The sequence below is a fragment of the Myxocyprinus asiaticus genome, chromosome 16, assembly GCF_019703515.2.
Source record: "Myxocyprinus asiaticus isolate MX2 ecotype Aquarium Trade chromosome 16, UBuf_Myxa_2, whole genome shotgun sequence".
Classification (NCBI taxonomy): domain Eukaryota; kingdom Metazoa; phylum Chordata; class Actinopteri; order Cypriniformes; family Catostomidae; genus Myxocyprinus; species Myxocyprinus asiaticus.
This window is the reverse complement of record NC_059359.1, coordinates 1,662,501-1,673,836: the sequence shown is the minus strand read 5'-3', so window position 1 is coordinate 1,673,836 and position 11,336 is coordinate 1,662,501. Positions and strand designations below refer to the sequence as shown.

Genomic DNA, 11,336 nt, shown 5'->3' with positions numbered 1-11,336 from the left:
CCAAAGCCAGTTTGGTTTTGTTGAAACTAATAAGCCATTAGACTAATCACTATCGGAAAAATACCATTAGGCTACCATAGTACCGCAGCTCCATATTACGCAGTCTGCGTAGGGCACCAGCTCCCTAGGGGGCACCGTCATACCCTAGGGGGGCACCAGAAACTCAACTGGCTGCCCTTACTCGCATGTTATACATTATTCAAGGACCCTGTAGCATTCGTGGAACACAGTTGATCACCTCGTGCTCGCACTTTCTCATCACGCCTTCGCACCGTGCACCATGTTACCAGGATAATGCAATGGTACTGAATGATTGACCATGTTCATATTTCATGATACTGTCATGGTACTCCAAGGTACTTTAATAAATACCATGGTTTTACTATGACACATATCATAAACATGGGGTTATCACAGACCATGTCTGAAAATAAATAAGTAAACAAGTGTATTACCATGGTGCTTTTTGTGAGAAATATAACAGAATAGGCTATTATTTGTGATAAAGCAAAAATAAAAAAAAATGAAAGAAAATGGTTAAATACTCAAAAAGCAGATAAATTTGTTAATTATTTATAATTACTACTCATAAAAAAAATAAAAAAATAAAGCTGTTTCTTTGTGTTTAAGAACTGTGTTTAATGAACCGGGTTAAAATAAATTAAATGCCTTCAGCATACAAGTTACTGTTGTTTAATGTTGGGGAGTTTACTAGCTACACACGATCACTTAAAGATTAAAAAATTACATTTGAATTATCTATTTTTTTTTTTTTATCCCCTTTTCTCCCCAAGTTGGAATGCCCAATTCCCACTACTTAGTAGGTCCTCGTGGTGGCGCGGTTACTCACCTCAATCCGGGTGGCGGAGGATAAGTCTCAGTTGCCTCCGCATCTGAGACCGTCAATCCATGCATCTTATCACGTGACTCGTTGTGCATGACACCGCGGAGACTCACAGCATGTGGAGGCTCATGCTACTCTCCACGATCCACGCACAACTTACCACACGCCCCATTGAGAGCGAGAACCACTAATCGCGACCACGAGGAGGTTACCCAGGGGCGGAATGGCCATAGGGAGAACTGGGACTTTTCCCGGTGGGCCAGCCACGAAACGGGCCGAACAGGTGGCGATAAGCTGAAACGGGCCGCCGCGTTACGCCGAACGGGCCGCAAAACTGCGCTGCGATATGCAGAAAAGGGACAACACCCCGCTCAACAACTTTTGGTTTCTATGTAAAATCCAGGGCCAATTTCTCTTCCCAGTCCACCCCTGAGGTTACCTCATGTGACTCTACCCTCCCTAGCAACCGGGCCAATTTGGTTGCTTAGGAGACCTGGCTGGAGTCACTCAGCACACCCTGGATTCGAACTCGTAACTCCAGGGGTGATAGTCAGCGTCAATACTCGCTGAGCTACCCAGGCCCCCAATTTGGATTATCTTTAACAAAATTAATAAATCTTAAATATTTAAGTTTTATTAATTAAATTTTTTTAAGCAAAATGCATCAGATATTAAATCTTGTTTTCAGAGAAAAATGTGGTGGAGTTTATGCTTGAAACAAGAAAAAACTATAAAATAAACTTGGTTTCCCTTTAAATCATTTTCCCATCGGCAGATAGTCTTTTCTTGTTATAAGCATTGACCCCACCAAATTTTGTTGGATTTCTCTGAAAACATTATATCTTATTTCCTTTTCAGGTAAATGTATCGTGTTTTAAGAATGTTTAAATATTTTAACTGGAAAATGAGACAAAACGTCTCAGTAAGAAAATGATTTTTGCAGTGTACTGTGCAAAGAGTGCCCTTCCATAACATTCCTCATTTTTATTTCTACTCCAGCGGTTCATAATTGCATGATTGCACAGTGCCTACTGTCATTCCAGATCAAATCCCTTGGCTGTAACACAATGCTGTTGAAAGCGGTCCAGCACTGTGCCTGTGGCAGAATAGATTCTCCCGTCTTCTGCTGAGTCCACAGAGAGAAGAGTGTGTGTTTTGTTTCAAAGCGTGAGGCTTGTTGTTTTGATTTGGGATTGTATTTGTTTCTGCCTGATCAACGGGGGAATGCATGTGCGCATCTGTGTGTTTCAGGCACTTTATCACTCGAAAGCCAGAGACAACAACCAGAGACGTGAGTGGTGAGGAGCAGCCAACTTCTGATATTGACGTCCAACAAGCAATTGACCCGTTTCAGGCAGTTCCACTAGCTGAGAAGAGAGTATTTCTAACCAGTCAGAAATACTGAAGAGTTATGAGATGTTTAATAATATCTCGGCGACTTCCGCAATCTGCCTTTTGAAATGCAACATAAAAGTAACTACTTTCTTAATACACAACCTTATTGTGCACATTATTCGTCTTTTATTAAAATGTAAAATGCTGAATTGAATTCCTCATTCCATTGTTTATGATTCAACCAATTCCCTCAAAAAGTGTAAACACTTTGACCCTGTTGCGCTATCAAAACATTGCTGTGTGCTTGAGCATCCAAACCAGCCTGACACAGCAACATTGACCAACTGCATTAGTTTGGGTGGGATTATCTGTTCGTCTGACCAATAGCAGACTTTTGCAATTCTGTTTGTTGATCTAAATTTTGTTGATCTTTTTTGTTGTCCTAAATTTGTAAACATGTAATTCAGGTTCTGTTCACTCTATCTCACTTTGAAAAGTCTCATTTTATTCCACTAGATATGAAAAAAAATATGTTTTTCTCTAGCACATTCCATCACAATATACAGATCTGAAATGTAGGTGGCGCTCTAACACAATTTATCCCTCACAGATGTGCTCGTCCATAGACATTCAGTCTAATGTTCAGTTCAAGCACCACCCTCTGTGTTTCATTGAATATCTCGGCCTCTGAGTGGACTACAAGCTCAATCTAGGGGTCATTAGAAAGCTGAGATCCTCCCCTTTGATGATGTATACCATTTCATCATCAATAGTTGAAAACTTATTTTCTGATGATTTTTTTAGTGCGCTTTTCCTGCTGGATGGCACATTTTGTTCTGGACATCTAAGATATAACATTGGATTATTCACACAAGCAAGCGCACAGACAAGTAAAAAAATGACTAATCTTTTAGAAAAGCAGATATACATTTTTTACTATTTGGGACTTACAGCAGCAGTTATCGGAGCATAAAAGAGACGTTAGTATTTGAAGACTTACAGAAATCATATTTCACTTTATGATTCTTTTGAAAATCTTTCAAACTGTGGTATTAGGGTAACAAAAATACTAATATAAATATATGTACCCCATTACCTCTAGGGGGCGCTAATTTTCAACGTGAATGTTTTGAGGCCTTATTTTGTTATTTTAAGTAACATAAACATAAGTAGCGGAAGTGATGGTTAAAGTTCAGATTCTAAGCTTTTAAATGATACCTTATATGCCTGACTTATGTATGCGTAGGCTTTAATATTTTAAGCGTAAACTTTTTTATCTTAAACTTTATAGCGCCCCCTTTGGACCTGCTGGTGGGTCCAATACAGTTTAAGGGGGTTAATGCTAAATCAAGTTTTAAATGCTCCCTAACCTAAACCTTAAACCTAAACCTAACCAATAGTGTGATAAAAAGCAAATGTGAGATGAAAAAAACTACGTCATTTTGTGGTGCTTCTATGACACTTTGGGCTCACGTGTCGATTCATGTGCTCTTCAGGACTCGTACCACGCTCTTTTACAATACAAGTGCAATGCTCCATCAGTTGAGCTACATGCAATTTGATCACACTCGAACAAGCTTTAGCTTTAGTAAAAGTGTTCAGATGAACTGATAATCTCCCGTTTTACTCGTGATTTGTGTGAAAGTGAATAAAAATCACTGATGTTGTATCACCTCTGGTGTTCATTTCATCAACTGCTGCGATACATACAATGTTTTTCCTCACATTTGGCGATTGTTAATTTTGGACCCTGAGCTAAGCTTATATGTAACGTTTAAAACCAAAAATGGTGGGGTTAAACTGAAAGCAAAGAATACTGAAATCAACTGACAAACACACAAGAGAGGATATGAAGACACTTCACCACATCACAGCATCTCGACCGCAATTACCTCAGAATTCTCAAAGACACACCACAGGTCACATTCCCTTTCTAGTGTGCTGTCTTCCCTGATCTCCATACACCCGGTCTGCTCCCCTCATCTCGTGCGCGGCCGGTGGGACTTATTATGCGCATACGCTCCACCACATTCACCATCTCGCCCTGCAGCACTGTTTTGCCCCAGAGTGCTGTATCTATAATTCAGCCTTATCCGGTTCACACACTCATGTGTGCTGTTCTACACATCATTATCCACATCACAGGTGCTGCTCAACAGCCACGCTGCTTTAATACTCATCTGTGAGGGCTTCTCCAGAGTACACACAGGCCACGTTTCACAAGCACATCTATTGATCTGTGTGTCATGGGTCGTAGATGCCTTGACATCTGTCACTCTAAAGCCTAAAAGATACTTTGGTCAGACGCAAACGTACAGGACGTGTAACGCAAATCTCGTCATCAGCAGAGTGCTCGAACAATGAATGCACGCAGCCTGATTTTTGGAACCGTGCATCTTCGAACGTGCAGAATGCGCATGCGCCTGGAGTTATTTACACAAATTAGTGGGTCCACATGGTGGCAACACTCACATTTGAACCGTTGCTGTCACGAAGAAGCACTAGAAGATGTATATCGCCCCCAGTTAACTGCGTTGCCTTTTAAAGTATACTGTTCTGACCACGAGCGAATACGAACACGTGCGACACATGCACACTATGACTGCTTTGTGATACTCTTTTAGTACAGTCAATGGGAGGCTCATGCGGCAATGATGCGCACAGACGAGGACTGTCCACTTGTCGAGAAAATCTGGGCCGCATTTGATCAAATATATATACTGTATATACATATATATATATATATATGACTTATATATTGACAAATTCAATTGCAAAATGGATTGCTGTGAATTGTAGGCCAATGATTGGCTTATGTACAATAATATGCAAATAAACAATATATTGAATTCTAAAGCCATATTTTGTATTGTCTTATCAACGCTTAACTCATCTGCCACAATAATGTAATGCATTTTATTATCTGAATTATATATATTATATATATCTGCATTTACATTTATTCATTTGGCAGATGCTTTTATCCAAAGCAACTTACAAAAGAGGAACACATAAGCAAATCATCTTTAGGAGACAGTGGTATGAAAAGTGCTATAACACAAAGTTTCACTAGCATCAGAATAGTATTCAAAACAGAATAAAGTGCAACAGGAATTTTTTTTTTTTTTTTTAATGACTGGTTAAGTGCTCATGAAAAGATGTGTTTTTAGTCGTTTTTTGAAGACAGAAAGTGAGTCTGCTTCATGGATGGAGTTGGGAAGGTTGTTCCACCAATGTGGTACGATGAAGCTGAAAGTCCGGGAAAGTGTTTTGGTGCCTCTTTGTGTTGGGACAACAAGGTGACGTTCCTTAGCTGACCGCAGGCTTCTAGTGGATGCGTAGCTCTGCATAAATTATTTTAGGTATGCTGGAGCAGACCCAGTGACTGTTCTGTATGCCAGCATCAGAGCCTTGAATTTGATATGTGCATCAACCGGCAGCCAGTGGAGAGAGACAAGGAGTGGTGTAACATGCGCTCTCTTTGGTTCATTAAAGACCAGACGTGCTGCTGCATTCTGGATCATTTGCAGGGGTCTAATTGCACATGCAGGGAGGCCTGCGATGAGAGCGTTACAGTAGTCCAGTCTAGAGATGACAAGTGACTGGACAAGCAGTTGTGTGGCATGTTCAGAGAGGAAGGGTCTTATCTTCCTGATATTGTAGAGTGTAAATCTACATGATCTTGCGGTCTTTGAGATGTGGTCTTTGAAATTTAGTCTGTTGTCGATGGTTACCCCTAGATTTCTGACCGATTTGGAAGGTGTTACTGTAGTTGCACCCAGCTGCGCCGTGATATTGTGTTCAACAGCAGGGTTGGCTGGAAAGACAAGGAGTTCAGTCTTGGCTGGGTTGAGTTGCAGGTGGTGCTCCTTGATCCAGGCTGAGATATCTGCCAGACAGGCAGAAATTCGAGCAGTCACTGTGGTGTCGTTGGGCTAGAAAGACAAGTAGAGCTGTGTGTCATCAGCGTAGCAGTGGTAAGAGAAACCATGTGCCTGAATGATGGGTCCCAGTGATGTTGTGTATGTATGTATGTATGATATATATATATATATATATATATATATATATATATATATATATATATATATATATATATATATATATATATATACAGCTCTGGAAAAAATTTGTAAAAATGACTATTTATAGGTGACTATTTATAAATGACTATTTTTGTTTTATTCTATGAAGTACTGACAACATTTCTCCCAAATTCCAAAAAACATATTGTCATTTAGAGCATTTATTTGTAGAAAATGACAACTGGTCAAAATTTTAAAAAAGATGACGTGTTTCCAGACCTCGAATAATGCAAAGAAAACAAGTTCATATTCATTTTTAAACAACACAATACTAATGTTTTAACTTCAGTTGAAAGAGTTCAGAAATCAATATTTGGTGGAATAACCCTGATTTTCAATCACAACTTTCATGTGTCTTGGCATGCTCTTCACCAGTCTTTCACATTGCTGTTGGGTGACTTTATGCCACTCCTGGTGCAAAAATTCAAGCATCTTGGCTTTGTTTGATGGCTTGTGGCCATCCATCTTCCTCTTGATCACATTCCAGAGGTTTTCAATGGGGTTCAGGTCTGGAGATTGGGCTGGCCATGACTGGGTCTTTATCCGATAGTCCTCCATCCACACCTTGATTGAGCTGGCTGTGTGGCATGGAGCATTGTCCTGCTGGAAAAACCAATCCTCAGAGTTGGGGAACATTGTCAGAGCAGAAGGAAGCAAGTTTTCTTCCAGGAAAACTTTGTACGTGGTTTGATTCATGCGTCCTTCACAAAGATGAATCTGCCCTATTCCAGCCTTGCTGAAGCACCCCCAGATCATCACCGATCCTCCACCTGGTCATCTAATGGTTAAACGGAGACCTGGAGAGGCCTTCAAGCCACAGTGTCTCGCTGACCCTGTCATGGCCAGCCCAATCTCCAGACCTGAACCCCACTGAAAACCTCTAGAATGTGATCAAGATGAACATGGATGGTCACAAGCCATCAAACAAAGCTGAGATGCTTGAATTTTTGCACCAGAGTGGCATAAAGTCACCCAACAGCAATGTGAGAGACTGGTAGACTGGGCTTCCTCAGAAAATATTTATATATGAGATGAATTATATTATATATATATATATATATACTGTATATCATAACAATAATCTAAAATTATTCATAGCCTAATGTGATTTTGTTCATATGGCCACCTCTAGAACGAAGAAAAGAAATCAAGTGTAAAACAGGCCAATAGATTACATGCAAGTTAAATCCAAATGTGTAGCACGTTAGCAATAATCCATCCGTTTTAACTGTCTGTGCTAACGACGTTGTTTCTGATGCGGTTTAGCCATCTTTGATAAGCAGAAACTGGATCTCCTGGTTTTCATCAACGCGACAGTACCGCAATGAAGATCAAAGCTCAGAGATATCTACACTCGTCACATCACACGAGAGGCGCACAGGCAAATACTGTGCAGCTGATGAACGGAGATGCAATGAAAACGTATGATTTATGGGGTAAGTTCCCGTCACAGAAAGATTTCTGAACACTTATACTGAGTGATACTCCAAATGGCACATGCAACCGCATTCTTGATGCAGCAGAATATATTATCAACACTGAAAATGAGTAAACAACTAGTTTTTAAAGGAATAGCTCATACAGTAATTCAAATGTTGTCCATTTTCTCATGCTCATGCTGTTACAAACCTGAATTACTTTCTTTCTTCTGTGGAACACAAAATGAGAAGTTCGGCAGAATGTTCACGCTGCTTTTTTTTTTACACAAGAAAGTGATGGAGATGGATAAAGCTCCTAAAATAACAAAAATGCACTTTAAAATACTACAAAAGTACTCCAGTTGTGTGGTATATTCCAAGTCTTCCATTGATTTAATGTCAGAGATAAAATGATTAAGAAAGGAGCTCTTAACGCTATTTGTTGTACAAATTCAAAATAAGCCCAGATGGAACCTGTGAAAATCTTAGGCAGAAATCAAGTATTTTTCTGCCTAAGTAAGGTACAATTTAATTACCACAGAAGCACGTCAAGTCTTAACTATCACAAAAATGCAGAATGAGATGTTTCTGTCTTCAAGCGCTTTTCATGTGGAGTTAAAAACGCCACTTGACGCTGGCTTTGATGCCCTGATGCAAATCGTGAACACGGTTTCACGAGTGCTGCAACAAAGCGGATAGCCACAGTCTACCGGCAGATTAATATTGTGGATGATGAGCGTTTAAGAGATTTAATGCCCATTGCAATGAATATGCAACCTATGTGTGAACTAGTTCTTTCAATATGTCAAACTCCCACTTAGACTTTGGGAAACATTTAATGTTACTTGATTTGGTGCTATTTTAGGTCATTTCTATCTTTATACTGTGGAAGGCTTTGTTTGGAAAATCTTAATAGAGCATTATATTGTTACATATTGTTTTGTTTTTCTTTCCTTGATAAGAAATACATTTTGACAAGAAAATAAGTATATGTAGAATAAAGAAATCAAAGTCATGCAGGGTTGGAATGACATGAGAGTGAGTAAATGATTACAGAATTTACAGTTGAGTGAACTAACCCTTTGGATTATTCACTAAGAATATTTTGACTGACACTTTGCCCCATATACAACTTTTAATTTTAAAAATGTATTTGTTGAAATTGACATTAACCAAGATTAATAAATGTTGTACAAGTATTGTACATTGTTAGCTCATGTTAACTAATGTAGTTAAACTAATGTTAACAAATAGAACCTTATTTTAAAGTGTTAACAAAATAATAATACCACATAAACCATCTCAATACAGTAATGATAAAAATATGACTAAAATTGCATTAAGACATCGCAGAACAATAAAGATATTGAAAAAATATTTATAGACTTTATACACAATATTTGGGTCATTGATAATAAGGTTGTCTGAGATTATAAAAATAAGAAATATTATAAAAATCTTGTTTTAAACACGTGTCAAGTTCGTAGACAATCTTTGAGTTCATGTCGTTTTTACAAATATTTGTGGGAAAACGTTATAGCATTTTCAAAACCAAAAATATGATTTAATGACTTATATCACATGGTGCAACCATTAAATAAAAGGCATTAAAATAGTTTCCTTGCACCTTAAGAGTGTACGCAACTTAATCATTAATTTGAGAAAAGTTTTCTAACATATGTTTCAAGGTGAAAAACAATTTTTACAAATATCTTGAATTTTTAAGTCAAGAATATTAAGAAGTTTTCTCATGTTTACACCAAATGACCTGAACCAAATGCGCCTTTTCATAAAAATGTCAAAATATTGATATTTAATAATTTGACATAAAATGTATTTTTGTTTTTAAATTCACACACAGTCTTGTGCATCTAAAGATGTCTTTTCTGTTTCATCAGTTTTGTTTATGACCAGTGTTGGGGAGTAATGGAATACATGTAACAGGATTACATATTTAGAACACAAAATATAAGTAAGTGTATTCCACTACAGATACAATGTAAATCATTGGTAATTAGAATACAGTTACATTCAAAAAGTATTTAGATTACTGAAGAGATTACTTTGCATTTTATTGTCATTTGTTTCATTTAATGTTTAGACTATTCCTTTTGATAACATTTATCCATATAAATGATGCGATCCGAGGAGTGTTTGAACAGCAGTGAAACACTTTCTTTTGATGTGTTTCATTCATACGAGCGCTTTCAAAGGTGGATATGACATGATTGAGGAGCTTAATAGAGGAGCTACATCATGTTTCTACAGCTTAACAAAAACAGTTAGAAACACCATGTCAATGTTTTTATGTGATTTGGGTATTTTTACAAGAAATGGTAACCAATGTAGCCTTTAACATCGTATAGAAATCATCAAATAATATATTTTCAGCATCATTATATGAACAGAATCCACATACGATCAGAAAAGGATGTTGTTGTGTTCACTCTGTGGGGTTTAGACGTTTGGAGCTGCAACAATAGTTAATCTTGTGTAAATTGTCATGTATCTGTTACTAGACACAATTATAATTTATAATGAATTCTATGACGAAAATTTACATTAGAGCATAACGTTTTTTTCTCTAGTAGTACCTTTGATATTTGAGCAAAGATGCACTGCAAAAATGTTATTCTTAAGGAGAGTTAAATATTGATTTTCTGTAAAAATATCTACAAATGCTTAAAACAAGATCAATTACTTGAGTAGCAAAACTGCATAAGATATTTAGGCTTTTTCCAGAGAATGTATTTATTTATTTATTTATATTTTTTAATACAAGTGAATTTTCGTACTTTATTTAATTGGTTATAGTCAAAACAAGTAAAAACATTTGCCAGTGCTGAAGAAGTAATCCAAAGTATTTATTTTACGTTGCTGACCTTGAGTAATCTAACGGAATATGTTTTACAGCATGTATTCTGTAAATATTCTGGAGTTTTTTTTTCTCCCCAATGTGGAATGCCCAATTCCCAATGCGCTCTAAGTCCTCGTGGTGGTGTAGTGACTCGCCTCAATCCGGATGGCGGAGGACGAACCTCAGCTGCCTCCGTGTCTGAGACCGTCAATCCGCGCATCTTATCACGTGGCTTGTTGAGCGCGTTACCACGGAGACTCACAGCATGTGTGGAGGCTTCACGCTATTGTCCGCGATCCACGCACAACTCACCACACGCCCCACCGAGAGCGAGAACCACATTATAGTGACCACGAGGAGGTTACCCCATGTGACTCTACCCTCCCTAGCAACCGGGCCAATTTGGTTGCTTAGGAGACCTGGCTGGAGTCACTCAGCACGCCCTGGATTCGAACTCGTGACTCCAGGTGTGATAGTCAGCGTCAATACTTGCGGAGATACCCAGACCCCCTAGCAGAGTACTTTTTAAAAGTAACCTTCCCAATCCCGTTTATGCCAACAAAATTGCTACCTACATGTTGGTTGCACCACATGACTTTGGTGGACAAAAGTTAATAAAATTGTTTCACTGCTTATTTTCTTAAGAAATAATAATAATTACTCCACATGACATTTTTTAGTCCCAGAAAAAATATCAAAATTAATTTGAACTCAGTAATTGAAAACATGTTCATCATGGAAGAGGTGTATTCAACATAATTTTGTATGTGTGTGTGAGTGAGTGTGTGTGTGTGTGT

General features: G+C 38.1%; 1 protein-coding gene across 1 annotated transcript in view; it reads right to left on the bottom strand.

Annotated features, from left to right (window-relative positions):
* Positions 1-10,856: 10,856 nt before the first annotated feature.
* Positions 10,857-11,336, bottom strand: part of LOC127453655 (cyclin-dependent kinase 14-like) — a 334,552-nt gene continuing 334,072 nt past the window's right edge. Inside the window, exon 16 of the transcript XR_007899434.1 lies at positions 10,857-10,958. The gene's annotated coding sequence lies outside the window, so the exon portion shown is untranslated. The remainder of the gene's footprint in view (positions 10,959-11,336) is intronic.